The sequence below is a fragment of the Helianthus annuus genome, chromosome 3 (assembly GCF_002127325.2).
Source record: "Helianthus annuus cultivar XRQ/B chromosome 3, HanXRQr2.0-SUNRISE, whole genome shotgun sequence".
Classification (NCBI taxonomy): Eukaryota; Viridiplantae; Streptophyta; class Magnoliopsida; order Asterales; family Asteraceae; genus Helianthus; species Helianthus annuus.
In genome coordinates, this window is record NC_035435.2 from 66,479,052 (window position 1) to 66,495,967 (window position 16,916).

The following is a 16,916-nucleotide window of genomic DNA, read 5'->3' on the forward strand; positions in this document are numbered from 1 at the left end:
AGAAGTGTAGAAAAGATAGCAAGGACCTTATGTAAGTGTTTTAGTCCCTGCTTAGTCCATTTTATTAGCTTAAAAACCGAAAAGTCAAACATATCGTAATTAGACTATGACTTTCAGTTTAATCACAAATGTTCCAGCCACTGACCGAAATGAAAGTGGTTATGGAACCATATTAAGGTAGGTGATTAACCCTTAAAAGGACACCTCTAATTATTTCGTTTGACTACTTAATTGTCGGGTCAAACTAGTTGGTCAAAAAGTCAAACTGGGCAGAAACTTTAAAAATGATTTAAACTAAAAAAACAGAAGTTATAAATTATATTTTAACATTCTAATGACTTGGTAATTAGTATTAGAACATATTTTAACAGACCTAACCCGACAATTATTAGTTTAAGGTCAGTTTATAACCGAAAGTCACAAAAGCTTGACTTTTTCTTTGACTTTCAGTTCTGACCCATTTAAGCTTAATTCTTCCATGTTCTAAGCTTCCATTAGGACCATATTATACAGTAGTATAACCCCCTGGAGTTATATTGCTCGGTCCTTAGTAGTTTGAATTATATGCTCTTGTTTGTTAATATGCTTATAAATGCCGTAAATGCCCTTTAGACATATAATTGAGATTTTTAGAAATGTGAGAGGACAAAAACCTTTGCTACTGATATATAAACTTGTCCCAAAAATTTGACATCAGTTCTTGGTCTCAAACAGAAGTTATGCTCGATATCGTAATTAGAAGCTTTTTATTAATTAAATTGCGATATCATGCATAAGACATGTTTAAACTTGGATTTTGAACCAAAACTCATTACCTACTGATAAGATATTATTTTTAAGGATTTTAAGATTTTTAAGGATTTTAAGATTTTTGGTTAGATTACCTACTGAATGCCAAACCTTTTCCTACTGATTTCACACATTAAATAAATTATTTTGAGCATTTAAAACTGATCAAAATCTCAGATTTACATAAGCATCTTGATTATCGTCAATTAGCGAGTTTTACACTAATTAGGTGCATAGTATGGTTTAAAACCATATTTAACATCTAAGACTTGTTACCTACTGAATTTTTAAACAAATTTCAATATTATTACAGTAGATATAAGTCATGAACTCAGACTTCCAAAAATGTCCTTAAAAGCATATGTGAAATGACCAAAATGCCCTTTCGGGGCATAGTATGGCCATAAATGGTAAACCTCACATATATGTAGTATCATACTGATGTAATGAGATAAAATAAATACTTTTTCTGATTACAAAAGACCAGAACCTCAGTTTGTTATAAAATCTCTTTTATAATCATTAAAATGACCAAAATGCCCTTATGGGACTTAAATTGGTTTTAAATACTTTTTGGGCATATATGTTAACATCCTACTGATGTATTAACATATTTTAAGCATAATAACATTTGAGACCTATATATAATTCATTTGGTTACCCGTTACGTGTTTATGCGTTCGGATCGGTTTATGTGACTAGTTTACGTAAAATAGCCAAAACGGGTTTAACCTTATCATTAAATCCTCAAATTCCAGAATGTGTTTAGTTTACCCATATTATACAAGTATCTAAACTTGTCGGGTCTAAACCACATTCTATTCTGGTCTCCGCTTAATCTAGCGTTTAGAACCGTAAAGTTTCTTTCTAGCTAGCCGGTCTAAGTCTTTGACTTAACTAAAGACCCGTTAGCATCCTAATAGGTCATTAAACCTTCTATACAGATTAAGAGCATCCAGTAGAAGGTATTATCATAAAGCTTAGGAATATACGGCTGAGTTACTTCTCATATCTAGCTCAGGTAAATACTTTTAACTTATTTTCCCTAATACGGGCTTAGGATATGGTATTATAATAATACCACTTGGTTGGGTGTGAAATCATTTAATTGGATTGTGATTAATAAATTTACATAACCCGTTTTAATTTGTCTTGTTTGATAACATGAACATTGGGGGTTAATACGACTGTGTCCTGGATATCCTCGGCTCATTTCATTTGAAAATGGCCACGACCTATGCAAGGGGTGTAGGCATACACCTGACAGATGCAAATGCTAAAATTTAAACCCACATGTTGGGGATAACTCCTTTGTTGGTTCTATAAGTGGTGAGTCGGTTAATCATGACCGGCTTCCAAACCGGCCTCAATTGTATGACAAACATGTAAATCTGTGTACAAGATTATCTTTAAATAATTGTCCCAAGTTATAAATGATTTGTGGCTTGTGCACTTAAATTAATTTTCATAAATGTTTTCAAAAGAGTCAGTTAATTGTATTTACCAGTGTAAACTGACGTATTTTCTAAAGACTGATTGACAGGTACCTCTCGTAAATAGGCTGGAGCTACTAGGTGTCATATAAGAGGATCTTGCAAATCCCTAGATACCTGAAGTCTATTATTTCTGTTTCTTGTATTTTATTTATGATCCGCATGTGGATCTTATTGCAATCAAGTCTGTATATTCTTTCATTCGGACACTCAGACATTGTGGTTTGTAATAGTTTATTCACCAAGCCTTCCGCTGTGCTATTATATTGTGTGTATTGACAATGATGATATCAACTACGTCACGATACTCCCCACCGGGCCCACCGTTAATATGTGGAAATATCAGGGTGTGACAGGTTGGTATCAGAGCTAACATTGAGTGAATTAAACACTAACCTTTTGTGTTTAATCTCAATGACACAATAAGCACATTCCTTAGACTTCCGAGTCTAGGCTAATGACCTAGGATTTATTCTTAACTTTCCTTTTGTTGTTTATGTTTTGTTTTACTTGGTTTGATAGTTTTAATCATCGATAATGCCGCCAAGAGTACGAGGCAAGGGAAAGGGTCCAATGAGAGGTGGACCATCAGGACATGCAGGACCTTCCCATAGGCGCACTTCGTCTGCGTCATTTTCTAGCTCGGACTCCCGTGACCATTGGGGTCATTCGTTTGAACCTGCGAGACACTCGGTCTCGTTGAGTTCATCACCTTCATTTCATCCATCATTTGGACCGCCTATTCCAGACGAGCCCCATCATTCCCATCATTCCCACCAATCCTACCATTCCTTACATTCTCATTCATTCCATCACTCGGATTCCATTTATTCTCCAGCCCAGTTCAACCCCAATGACTATGTCAATGATTTTCTGGGTTACAATCCTCTAGGACACGAGGATCATTTTCCCCACGACATGGAGATGGATGACGATCCAGATCCAGAGCTGCAAACCGGAACACCGGGCCACCCTATCAGCATTTCTAGCGGTTCTCCATACCAAGGATCGCCATACCAAGGGCCCGATTCATTTGCCGAAAGGTGGGCCAAGTATGGATGGGAATTTACCCCTTCATATCATAACTCCCCGGCTCAACCTCCTTTGAATGAGCCGTACCTTCAAGCTGTCACTCCCCCACCTCTTCCTATTGAGGAGCCGCCTCAACAACCACCTCAACCACCTCCCGAGCCGCCGAGGCGAAGGAGGAATGCACGAATATCCGTGCAAGGGGGACCACGGTTCAGTTCCCCTCAAGGTTCAAGCTCTTACCCTCCTATCCCCGAGGACCCCCAAATGGGTGGACCCTCGCACGCGGTGCCGGAAGACGATCCTCCACCGGTTTCTTATGCACCACCGCCACCGCCAATGGGTTTTGATAACCCAATACCAACATACCCAGGTTCGTCTGGGTATAACCCGTGTGGGTATCCAACCACTACGGAATATGGAGCCCAAGATCCATATCTTACTGCAGCTCAGTACAATGCACTTTATCCTTCTTCTTATCCTCCAGTTTACCCAATTGGATATCTGGTGCAGGGGTATCAGTACCCACCTTACCAACAACCTCCTCCTCCCCAACAGGAGCAAACTCAGGATATTCTACAGAGGTTGGACAGGGTTGAGCGAAAAGCAGATGAAACCAACAAGAAGCATAACAGCTTTCTCAAGGGCCTTGCAAGTCTCATCAAAGGCAAAAAGAAATAGAAAGTTGTTTGCTTTATTTTGTATTGTATTGTATTTTTCAATCAAGTCCCTGTGAGGACATTTTATTTTCTATACTTTAGTCCCTGTGTGGACTTATTTCTGTTTCTGTAGCCCCTGCGTGGGCAGTATGTTCATTTCAAGACCCGTTTAGGGCATCTTTGTAACAGTTTAATGGTTTAATGGAATTTCTTTTTGGATTTTAAATATGTACTTTATTACATCATCGTGCCATATCATTTAAATTTTTTAATTGATCTGCCAAAGAATTTCTTAAAGGTATAACCTAGCCAAAATATTAAAATGGCTCTGATGGTACAACCTTTTTAAGACCATAACCGCCTGTTAACATCTGAAAACACGTTAACATTTCTGGCTGTGCGGCTCGAGAGACCACACAAGCTTCTAAATGTACTTGGATCCTTCCAAGTCACTTTCTTAGCCTATATGATCAATGTGAATCAAGGCTATTAAACATTAATATGATGTATACACCAAAACATCCATTTGAGATGTATGCTTATAAGCAAGGGTGTAATAATGACAATGATAGTTTTATTTTATAAACTTCTTGTAAAAAAGGAGATGAACTTTGTTCGACCCTTAAAAGATCACTGATCCAAGAGATCATTGGTTATATTTTAATCGTCCTTGTGACAAGGCCTTTTGTGCCATCTAAATGTCCTTCGAGACGAGCCTTGTGCTATAAGAAAATATCTTTCATGACATTGACAGTTGGGATTTATATCCCCTATCTAATAAATATAAAGGATTATATCCTATTGATTGCTTATAACGGTTCAGTTGTAGCCTAGGCAAATCATGATTTAATTGATTTATTTTTAAAATGGTCTATATGGTTTAATAATACCATGACCATATAATCATCAATGCGATGATTTAATATATATTCTAAATGCTTAATTGTTGTTTGATTTAGTACTCAAATCATGGCTGGCTCTGATGAAGCAAACAGTCATCCCGTAGAAGGAAACAATAATACCAGGATTAATATCACTGGTGCTGAATTACAAGCAATGATAACCGCAACAGTTACTCAGGCTGTGGATGATAAGTTTAAGGAGCCGAGTAATGTTCGGTACAAAACTCACACAAAGTCCCTATTTCATTCGCATACACTGAAGAAGGAAGAGTCTCAACACTCGTGTAATTAGAGAAGTGAACCACAGAGGAAGGTTGTCCTCGAACCGACTCCCAGGTACACCAAGTTGTACCTATAAATACTTCGTCTCCTGTAAACCGAGAGATTTCACAGGAGAAAAGAGAGCAATAGACTGTATGAAGTGGTTAGATGAAATGGAGACTGTGATTGACATCAGTGGATGTGCTAAGGAAGGCATAGTTAAGTTTGTGTCTCAATCTTTCAAGGGCGACACCCTCACTTGGTGGAAAGCATTGGTGCAATCCACTGGAAAGGTTCCTCTGTATAACCTTTCGTGGAACAAATTTGTTGATCTTGTGAAGGACACTTACTGTCCTCAGCATGAAGTGGAGAGGATTGAGACTGACTTCCTCACTTTGGTGATGAAGGATTTGGATTGTAGGTCCTATGTGACCAATTTCAATTCAATTTCGAGGCTTGTACCATATTTGGTCACCCCAGAACCCAAACGCATTGCGCGTTTTATCAGTGGTTTAGCCCCAAAGGTAAAAGGAAATGTCAAGGCTTCTAAGCCTACTACATATAGATCTGCTGTAGATCTATCTCTGTCCCTTACTCTTGATGTTGTGAGGAGTAGGGCAAAGAAAACCACTGCTGACGGGAAAAAAAAGGGTAGAAGACCATTCCCATCAGTCGAACAAGAAGAACAAAGGGAACTCTGGTTCCAAGAAACGGCAATCGGGTGACAAGCCCAGATGCAAGACTTGCAATAAGAGGCACTTTAGGAAGTGCAACCAGGACCCACAAGCTAAACCATGTGGGATTTGCAAGAAGAAAGGGCACAAGTCTGTGGAGTGCCGAAACATCAAAGATGCAACCTGCTACGGTTGTAACGAAAAGGGGCACATCAAGACCAATTGCCCCAAGAATGCTAAAAAGCCTGCGGAGGCGAAGAAAAACAATGCTTGGGGTTTTCAGATGAATGCAAGGGAGGCGGTGAATGACGAGAACGTCATAACAGGTACCTTCCTCATTAATAATAATTATGCTAGAGTCTTATTTGATTCAGGTGCTGATAAGTCCTTCATAGACCATAAGTTTTATAGATTACTGAATCTGCCTATTAAGACTTTAGACATAAAATATGAGGTAGAGCTTGCCGATGGTACCTTAGAAACAGCTTCAACTCTTCTTGATGGATGCTTTATATCCATTAAGAATCATTCTATCCCGCTATCCCTCTTGCCAATGAAATTGGCTGGGTTTGATGTGGTTTTAGGCATGATTGGTTGTCACATAACCAAGCTCAAATTGCCTGTGATAAAAAGCTAGTTATCATTAAAAACCCTTCTGGAAAATCTGTCACTATTCAAGGAGATACACAATATGGTCTGCCCAGTAATGTGTCTATTCTCAAAGTATCAAGGTGTTTGAAGAACGGATGTGTCATTTACATGGGACAAGTGATAGTGAATGATCCGAAACCCAAGATTGAAGACATTCCAATTATTTTCGAGTATCCTGATGTCCTTCCTGATGAATTACCTGGATTACCCCCTGAGAGGCAAGTGGAGTTCAGGATAGACATTCTGCCAGGATCTGCACCAATTGCACGAGCTCCTTATCGTCTAGCGCCTACTGAAATGAAAGAGCTCAGGACTTAATTGGACGACTTACTGGAAAAAGGTTTCATACAACCTAGCTCTTCACCTTAGGAGCTCCTATATTGTTTGTGAAGAAGAAGGATGGATCAATGCGCTTATGCATTGATTACTGTGAGCTAAACAAGGTAACGATCAAGAATCGTTATCCCTTACCCAGGATCGACGACTTATTTGATCAGCTCCAAGGGGCGAGCTTCTTCTTGAAGATTGATTTGAAATCCGGATATCATCAACTCAAGGTCCGAACTGAAGATGTGTCACACCCCCAAAATCCACACGCGGAGTACCACCGCTTGGAGGCGTGACATGACCAGGATCAAGCCATCAATCATATTGAACATAGCATAATATAAATAAGATAGTTCGTAAAACCCAATTCAATACAATTGATGTTCTAAACCAAACATAGTATCAATAGCGGAAGCGTAATAATGAAAATCCAAAGTATGTAAGTGTAAACCCAAAATAATGTTTAGTTTGATTGTTTAAACGTTTTAACATGGCATCCACGATCCATGCTCCACAACGACCTGCTCCTCCTAGTGCAAGCTCCATAAGTACCTAAGGTCCTGCAAGGCATGCAGCAGAGAGTCAACAACTAGTTGAGCGAGTTCACAGTTAATAGTTCAGTAATAGTATAGTGTGAGTAGTAGTATGTTCGTTCGTTATGTCATGTATCGTTTTGGTTTCCATCGCGGCCTCCCAGGCAGGTATGCGAAGATTAGGGGATGTTCTTCCCGAGTATTCTAGACTAGGTTTATTAGTATCGCGGCCTACCAGGCAGGTGTGCGAAGATTAGTAAGTTTAGTTCGCGGCCTTCCCAAGGCAGGTGTGCGAAGTCAGTCATAATATCGCGGCCAACCCTTGGCAGGTGTGCGAAGATCAGTTCAGTAAGTGTTACTAGTCTAGTCGTATCTTATCGTTCGGTTCTATCATCTGAATATACACAATAATTCCTCAAATCCCATTCCCACCCGGGAACCCCATGCCTTGGCTGTGTGAACTCACCTTGGTTTGCTCGGTATGCTAAGTTATGCCCTCACAAGTAATCAGTCAAATCCTATTGTGTGCACGTGTAATAAATCAGTTTCGAGTTCGAAATGTTTCACATGTAATCTATGTCATAAAGTGCTTAGCAATTAACGTCATGTATCACGTAAGCAGTTAAATCAATTAACAGGTTTAACAAAGTTAATGTACCACGGAATTAACGTATCAACAGAGTTATCATTCTAACAGGGTTATATAACTTAACCAAGTTAACAGAGTTAACAGAGTTACTAAACTAGTGATGTTGTAAACTTAACAGTGTAATCATGTTTGTCATAATCAAGTAATCTAACAAGAGTTAACAACTTGACAAGGTTAATGACTTAACAAAGTTTGAACCATTAACAGAGTTAATAAATTACCAGAGTTAACAGCCAACAGGTCGAGTAAACTGACAGGGTAAATCAAGTAATTAACTTAATTAAATCACATAGTTAATAGTGTTAATAGTTAACAGTATGCAATGTGACGAAATCACCTAAGTGGCGAAAACACTTTTGGGCCGAACTCCCTTGGGCCGAAAACCATTTGGGCCGAAAACCCTTGGTTGGCGAAAACACCTATGGGCCGAAAACACTTGGGGCACGAAATCCCCCATGGTGTTTTCGTCGGGTATGATGTATGGCGAAAACACTCCTTGTGTTTTCGTATGGTCCTTGTTTTCGTCGACATCACAGCAACAAACATATCAGTTACACAATACCGAAACCCTGATCATCACTTACAGTTACATCACTCTTACCACCCAATCATATCATCAAACAGGCTCATGTAATCATATGGTTTGTTATATCACTATCATCGATCAATCATTAACGATATTAGCAGGTTAATATGATCATTCAATGTACGTATCTAGTAGGACCATTATCTGCTAATCATCTACATTATACCATCAGTAAAGCAATATGATCATCAATATCAACAAGATTGTAATGGTCCCTTATACATAAACTCATTCAATCCATAAGATCCTAATCATCGCATAATAAAAGTTTGTTCACGATTGCGCAACAATTAGTCAATAATGATTTAAATCAAATAAACACCAAACAAATTCTCAGTAACAATTTAAAAGGTGAAGGTAGTACACTAACCACAAGATCGAGAGATATGATTGCAGGTAAGGGACTTGCAAAAAGGGAAGGAGTTTACAAAGGAAGGAACTGCCGTTTGAGAATTAGGGTTTGCCAATTACCAGTTTCATGTAAGGGTTGAGAACAATATAAAACTGATCCACTATTGGGCCTAAAGCCCATTCTGATTTCGTTGGCCTCTTGTTGAACGAAAACACATGAGTTGTTTTCGTAGGTGGGGTGTTTTCGTGGGGGGGGGAGGGGTTTGGCCAAGTATTCTAGTTTTATTAATTATACACGTCCCGACAAACATATATAAATCACATACACACTTATATAATGCACACCAATATATATAAAATATCAACCACAGTACGATTCAACATATTATAACGTGTACAGTTATGAAATAAACAAGTCGTGTCAACAAACAATCTAACAATTAACGTGCAATAGTGCGAAGATGGAATCTTGGAAACTCGAGTTGTCACATTATCCCCAACTTGAAAGAAATTTCGTCCCAAAATTTAGCATGCGGTTACTGAGGAAGCTAGGTAAGTTGTATCGTTTACTGGTTTTCCTGGGGTGTCACATCATCCCCCCGTTGATTTGGAATTTCGTCCCGAAATTCTGTAGTAGCTTCAGCCTCAGTAGTGGTTGCATTGGTTTCGAATAACTGGGGGTACTTTTCTGTCATCTGGTCTTCGCGTTCCCAGGTGTACTCTGGGCCACGTTTGGAATTCCAACGAACTCGAACAAGAGGGATTCTCTTGCTTTTGAGGACCTTAACATCCCGGTCCGTGATTTCAACTGGTTCCTCGACGAACTGCAACCGCTCATCGATAGTGAGTTCCTTAAAAGGAACTATGAGAGTCTCATCTGACAGACATTTCTTCAGATTCGACACGTGAAAGACATTGTGAACTGCACCGAGTTCAGCTGGTAGGTTTAGCTTGTAGGCCACCTTGCCTATTTTCTCAATGATCTCGAACGGTCCGACATACCGCGGATATAGTTTGCCCCTTTTGCCAAAGCGAACCACACCCTTCCAGGGTGAGACTTTTAGTAAAACCCGGTCCCCGACCTGAAATTCCAACGGTTTCCTACGCTTATCCGCGTAGGCCTTCTGACAGTCGCGTGCTGCCGCCATGCGTTGTCGTATTTGTGCAATCTTTTCCGTGGCGTCCACTACAATCTCTGGACCCGTGATCTGACTATCCCCCACCTCTGCCCAACAGAGAGGTGACCGGCATTTGCGCCCGTATGCTAGTGTGATAACTGTTATTATATGAAAACTCCACTAAAGGGAGATGCTTTTCCCAGCCATTGCCGAAATCAATAACACATGCCCGAAGCATGTCTTCAAGAGTCTGGATCGTTCGCTCAGACTGCCCATCCGTCTGAGGGTGATACGCTGTGCTCATGTCTAACCGTGAGCCGAAAGATTTATGCATCGCTTGCCATAGCTCTGACGTGAAGCGTGCATCCCGATCCGAAATGATGGAGGTGGGCACCCCGTGCCTCGAAACAACTTCTTTAAGATAAATGTCTGCGAGAGTGGAGAACTTATCCGTTTCCTTTATAGCCAGAAAGTGTGCAGACTTGGTGAGTCGATCCACAAGCACCCATATAGTGTCATTCCCACGCTGGGATCTGGGTAGGCCTGTAACGAAATCCATGGAAATTTCTTCCCATTTCCATTGCGGTATCTTGGGCTGCTGAAGTAGACCCGCTGGTTTCTGATACTCCACTTTGACTTTTGCACATGTCAAACACTTGCCAACGTAAGTTGCTATGTGGGCCTTCATACTAGGCCACCAGTATGTAGTTCTGAGATCGTGGTACATCTTATCCGACCCTGGATATACCGAGTAGCAAGACTTGTGATGTGCGTGAAGTGTGTTATAATTTTGATGAGTATTTAAGCCCTTTTTACACTTTTAGCCAAGTTTTAAATTTATAAAACACGATATTCACTAACACTAAACACACATATGGGCAAGTGCACCCATCGTGGACGTAGTATAGTGTTGGTAAGATACCGAGGTCGTCCAAGGACACAAGAGCTTTTAATACCGGTTTATCCTCAACGTCTAATCAAATCAAAAAGGTTAGAAAAATGTTTTAAACTAAGAAAATAAAAACTAACTAAATGCTGAAAATAAAAATAAAATAAAAACAGATAGACAAGATGAATCACTTGGATCCGACACGTGTATTAGTATAACCTTTGATTATTTTCGCACTTTTGCACTTGTTTAAGAGATTATCTTAGTTATTGTAGTAGGCCCCTCTTTTGAAGGCGACGTTACCCTCAACCCAGTAGTTTGAGTCAGCAAGGATACAATCCTAAAGGGTCGGATTATTGAAAGATAATGAATTAAGTTATTAATGCAAATTGTGGTAGGCCCCACTTTTGGCGGTGACGTTACCCTCGGCTAAGTAGTCTGAGTCAGCAGGGATACAGTCCTAAATAGCCGGGTTATAGTATTAATAGTAGTTAACTTATGAGGGGGTCAAAGAGTTTGGATCCCCGCCATCCAATACCTATGGGCATTGAAGGAGATCCTACTAAATTTGACCCAGGTCCCAAGCAGGACCTCTAAACGCTGAACAAGGGCAAGACCCTTACCAAGCCGTTCCCTTAACCCCCGACCAGGTAGCCAACATACCTCCATATAGACCGTGGAGATATGAATGGTGAAAATCTTTTATTTTATATAGACAGTAAAATAATACCAAGACACCACGGACAAACGATAAGGAAAGATCACCTTCAACATAAGTAACTAGTTATTAAAGTCATTAATACAAAACCAAATAAAAAGTGCAAAAGATTAAAAATAAAAAGTATTATACTAAACACTTGTCTTCACCAAGTGATGTAAGAGACTTAGGCAAACATGGCCTTGATTGTCAAGAACTCTTACGATCAATCTTGGATCCCGAGACGACTCACACACTCTACGATGGACAATGGATGATGGTGGTGGATGATGGTGTTATGGTGGTGGTGGGTGGTGGATGAGGTGTGAGAGAGGTGGTGTGCCAAGGGATGAGAGAGAATGAAGCCAAGCTCCTCTATTTATAGGCTGAACAGAAGGCTGGACACGGCCCCGTGTCCGCTGGACACGGCCCCGTGCCCGTCTGACATTCTCTCACTTCATTAATTGTAATTGCGAATTACAATTAATGCGCCTGCTGTACTTTCACCACGCCCCCGTGCTCGCTGGACACGGCCCCGTGGTGGGCAATGGAAGCTTCTACTGGTTTGTCTTTTCTGCTGCTTCCTGGGCACGCCCCCGTGTTCGCTGGACACGGGGCGTGTTCAGACTCTGTTTCTTCTCCTTTGCCTTGGGAAGTGCCGTTGAGGGTCCGGGCAGTCCACTTTTGTTCCTTTTCTTGTATTTTATGGTAGAATTAGTTGTCTTTTTGCTTCTTTTGTGATTTTGAGCTCATTTCATCCTGAAAATACAAAAGGAAGACAAAAACACTCTTTTTCCAACATTAGTACTAAAAAAGGGTTAGTTTTATGCCTTAATTGATGTGATTTATATGTTGCATTTTACACACATCAAATACCCCCACACTTGAACTTTTGCTTGTCCTCAAGCAAAACTCTTTAAATGTGGCTTACACTCCCAAATGGAATAGGTAGAAGAGAAGTTTTTTAGCTTGTCCTAGAGTGTCGGGAATCCAAGGTTTTTATAGGTTTTATTTTTATTTATTTACAATCCTATTCGTTATGATTTATTTTGAACTTTTCATAAGATGAATTACTTATTTGAGCATAGCATGCCTTATTAAAATTCCATTTATATACAAGTTCACATACCTCACGGGAGATCACTCAACACTCGGCCGAAGGTGTATATTTTTAGTGAATCACTCGAGAGCGGCACGGAACTTACGTCTTCCATAGGCTTGCCAAGCAATCAATCCTCCTCCTTTTTAACTTTTTACCTTTGGAAATATCAAGAGGACTTTTGGGGTGAAGGCTTGGGTTTAAAGGTGGGTGGTTGGTTAGTGGTTAGTAAAAAGGGCGAAAATCGTAACAAGCGTCGGTTTTCGTGAAGTACCTTGTTTTTAGTGACTTTTTATTTTGAAGTATTTCTCCAAACAAGCTTTTATAGCTTTTGTTTGTTTTTGACTTCATCATCATCATTTTTTTTTTGATCGTCACATAAAAAGGTGAGTTTACGAAAAAAGCGAACTTGTTACTAAAATAAAAAAAAAAAAAAGGTTTTTGGTGGGTAAAAAGGGTTTTGGGGTAATGAAATGAAAGGTTTAGGCTCAAAGGGGCTATCTAGGGGGATTTTGGGTAGGTAAAAAAAAATGAAAAATAATGGTTTTGAAAGAAAAATGGTTAGTCCTAATGCCTCCATCATTTACTTACTTGGGTTTAAGTTGGTAAGGACCGGGAATGTATCGTCGTGGCAAGTTCTAGATTTGTAAAGACCGAGCGGCTATTCACACAAGAAACGAAAAATGAGCATTTAATCTAAATATGTGTATTTTTGTGCTCAGTAAAGGCTCAAAACTCACTTTTGTGGGAATGGGTTTTTAATGTGACCAAGCATATATAATCGAATTTTTAACTAGACTTGTTATACCGTTTCATAATTTTCTTATGTTGGTTCTTTTTTTTTTTTATCACGACGCTATCGGTTGTAAACTTGTAAAAATATAACCTTTTTAGAACTTGTTATTCCCAACTTAAACTAAGACAAGTAAATAAAAAATGAAAAAGTTTTTGAAAAAATTTGGGGTGTTTAGCGGTTCCAATAGAGTTTTGTGTAAGGCTTGTGTTTAGGATTTTGCAAAATTTCAAGGTTTTAGCATCCCCCCCACACTTAAATTACACATTGTCCTCAATGTGTCCAAAAATAATGTTTTTGGTTGATTAGAATGTATAAAAGTGGGTTAAAAAGCAAAGATTTATGTTACTGGCATCCTGGACACGGCCCCGTGGTGACCGGGCACGGCCCCGTGGTCAAGTGCCAGTAACAAAAATTACAGAATTGAAACAGAAGCCTGGACACGGGGGCGTGTCCGCTGAACACGGCCCGTGTCCAGTTACCTGAACTGGGTGATTTTCTGCAGGGGGCTCAGCACGGGGCCGTGTTGGTTGGGCACGGCCCGTGTTGAGCCTTCTGTGATGGAGATTTTTGTCGGGTTGTTCTGTTCTTCGTGCATGGTTCCATTTTTCTCGTTCCCTTTTTCATCCATTACCACCATGAGTGTGTTTTATTCTGCAAAAACTAAAAGATTAAACTAAACTAAGGATAGATCCGCGGAATGCCTCCGTGGTGCGCCACGTTTATAAGGGTCCTTGGCTAGACTCGATTCCCGGTTATATATCTTCTGAGTGGAGTGCCTTGCTTCCTAAGTTACACCGTCGGAGAGCGGCATCCAAGCTTGAATCAATAACCTTCATGTAATTGACTGGGTCGTCGTCCTCTATTCTCTTCCCAACTCCGAACTTCACCTCATCGTCCCCATACCTCAAAGTCAGTGTCCCGTCATTCATGTCTACCACTGCTTGTGCTGTGGCAAGGAAGGGTCTCCCTAGGATAAGGGGGACCTCGGTGTCGTCCTCCATGTCGAGTATGACAAAGTCAACTGGATAAACGAATCTGCTTACCCTTACCAAGACATTCTCGATGACACCTTGTGGGAACTTGACTGATCGATCAGCGAGTTGTATGCTTATTTTTGTAGGGCTCGTGGTTCCCAAGCCAAGCCTTTTGAACATCGATGAGGGCATGAGGTTAATGCTAGCCCCTAAGTCGGCCAAGGCATTGCGAACGGGTGATTCCCCTATTGAGCATGAAATCGTGAAACTTCCGGGATCGATTTTCTTTTGGGGTAGTTTATTGAGTACGAGGGCAGAGCATTCTTCGCCTAAATTAACTAATTGCAAATTTTCAATTTTCTTTTTATGTGTAAGGAAGTCCCTCATAAATTTAGAGTATTTGGGCATTTGGGTTAGGACTTCGATAAAAGGAATATTGACATGCAATTGTTTTAACAGACTTTCGAATTTTGCGAACTGCTCATTGGTCTTTTGACGAATTAACCTACCGGGGTACGGAACTCGAGGAGCCTTGGTAGGCTCTGGTGATGGGGGAGAGTTCTTTTCCTGCAGATGTGTTGGCATTGTTTCTTCCGTTGGTGGAGGTACTTCTGCAGGCCCTACGGTGCGGTTTCGTAGTGTGATGAGGTGAACTTGCGCCTTTGGGTTTGTTTCGGTATTGCTAGGTAATGCGCCTTGCGGTCTCTCGGAAAAATTTTGTGCTAGTTGATTTATTTGTTTTTCTATGTTTTGAATGCTAGCTTGTTGATTCCTAAAATTAGATTCTAATTGTAGAAATCTTTCCGAGTTTTTCTTATCAGTGTCAGAGACGAGGCGAGATATAGTATCTTCGAGCCTTTCTCGTCCACCTTGTTGTTGAGTGAAATTTTGTGACTCATTTCTTGATTGCTGAAAGTTTGTTCGTTGGGTTTGTTGGTTACTACTATTGCCGGTTTCCCTCCAACCAAGGTTTGGGTGGTTTCGCCATCCTTGGTTGTAAGTTCCCGTTGGAGGACCCGACGGCCTAGGTCTATTATCAATGTAGTTTACCATTTCTTGTTGATCGTCCGTTTCTTTCATGCAACTCCAATTTTCATGTGACCCACCACACCCTTCACAAGCCATAACCGAGACTGTTTTTGTCATTTCTAATTTTTTTATTTTTGAAGAAAGGGCCTCGATTTGGGCTTGTAAAGAGGTGCTTTCGTCGACCTTATGGGCGCCTGGGGCGATAGACTTATTTCCCCGGGGAGTGTGCCATTGAAAATTGGTTTGAGCAATTTCCTCAATCTGATTATATATTTCGTGTGGGCGTCGATTACCTAAAAGTCCCCCGGAGCTAGAATCAAGTGTCTGCCTAGTGTGTGGCAACAATCCATTGTAGAAAGTGGATACTTGTTGCCATATTGCGAGGCCGTGATGGGGACACTTGCGTAATAGCTCCTTGAACCTTTCCCAAGTTTCATATAAGGATTCCCCGTCCTCTTGTGAGTATGTATTAATTTCAGCCATTAATTTAGCAGTTTTAGAAGGAGGGAAATACTTATATAGAAACTTTTGGGCTAGATCATCCCAGGTGTTTACCGATCCAGCTGGGAGGGTGTTGAGCCAAGCTTTCGCTCGGTCTTTTAGTGAGAATGGAAACATACGGAGGCGGATGGCGTCGTTTGATGCTCCATTGATCCGAAAGGTATCACATATTTCTAAGAAATTAGTTATATGTAGATGAGGATCCTCGTCCGCAAGCCCGTGGAAGGTTGCGGAGTTTTGGAGCATTTGTATCAAATGCGGTCGAAGTTCGAAGTTATTGGCTTCGACATTCGGAGCATTGATAGCGGCGCCTAGATTACCTACGGTGGGCCGTAGATAATCCATAAGGGTACGTTGGTCCGCCATTGGGGGTGGATCACCCGAAACCTTCTCTTGGTTTTTGGCTTTTAACCTTTTTCTGAGAAAGCGTTCGGGTTCTTCTAGCGGTTCCTTTATGTCTTTATTGGAACTGGAGCTCATACACTACGTGAGGATGGCGTCGGGTTCCAAGTCCTGCAATACAAACAGAAAAGAATGTTGGTCAGAAGGTTCACCACGGCCCCGTGTTGAGTGAACACGGCCCCGTGGTCGGAATTACAGTGATTGTTTTTCAGATGCCAGTTACTGGAAGTTGGACACGGCCCCGTGTTGCACCGGCACGGCCCCATGGTCAGCCTTCTGTAACTTAAAAAACAAAAACTGCCAGTAATGTTGCTGAGCACGGCCCGTGTCCGACCAGGCACGGCCCCGTGCTGAGCTCTGCAGAAGCTGAAAATCTAAAAAAAATCCAAAAAAAAAAAATTAAAGAAAAATAAAAATATGATTAGGCCATTGATTCCTAACTTTCTTAAAATCCTTGTGTCCCCGGCAACGGCGCCAAAAACTTGATGTGCGTGAAGTGTGTTATAA

The 16,916-nt window shown here is 40.7% G+C and overlaps 1 non-coding gene across 1 annotated transcript; it reads left to right on the plus strand.

The window, feature by feature from the left end:
- Positions 1-15,888: 15,888 nt before the first annotated feature.
- LOC118490997 lies at positions 15,889-15,995 on the plus strand. The gene has a single exon (XR_004890222.1). It is a non-coding gene; the product is annotated as a small nucleolar RNA R71 (small nucleolar RNA).
- The last annotated feature ends 921 nt before the right edge of the window (positions 15,996-16,916 follow it).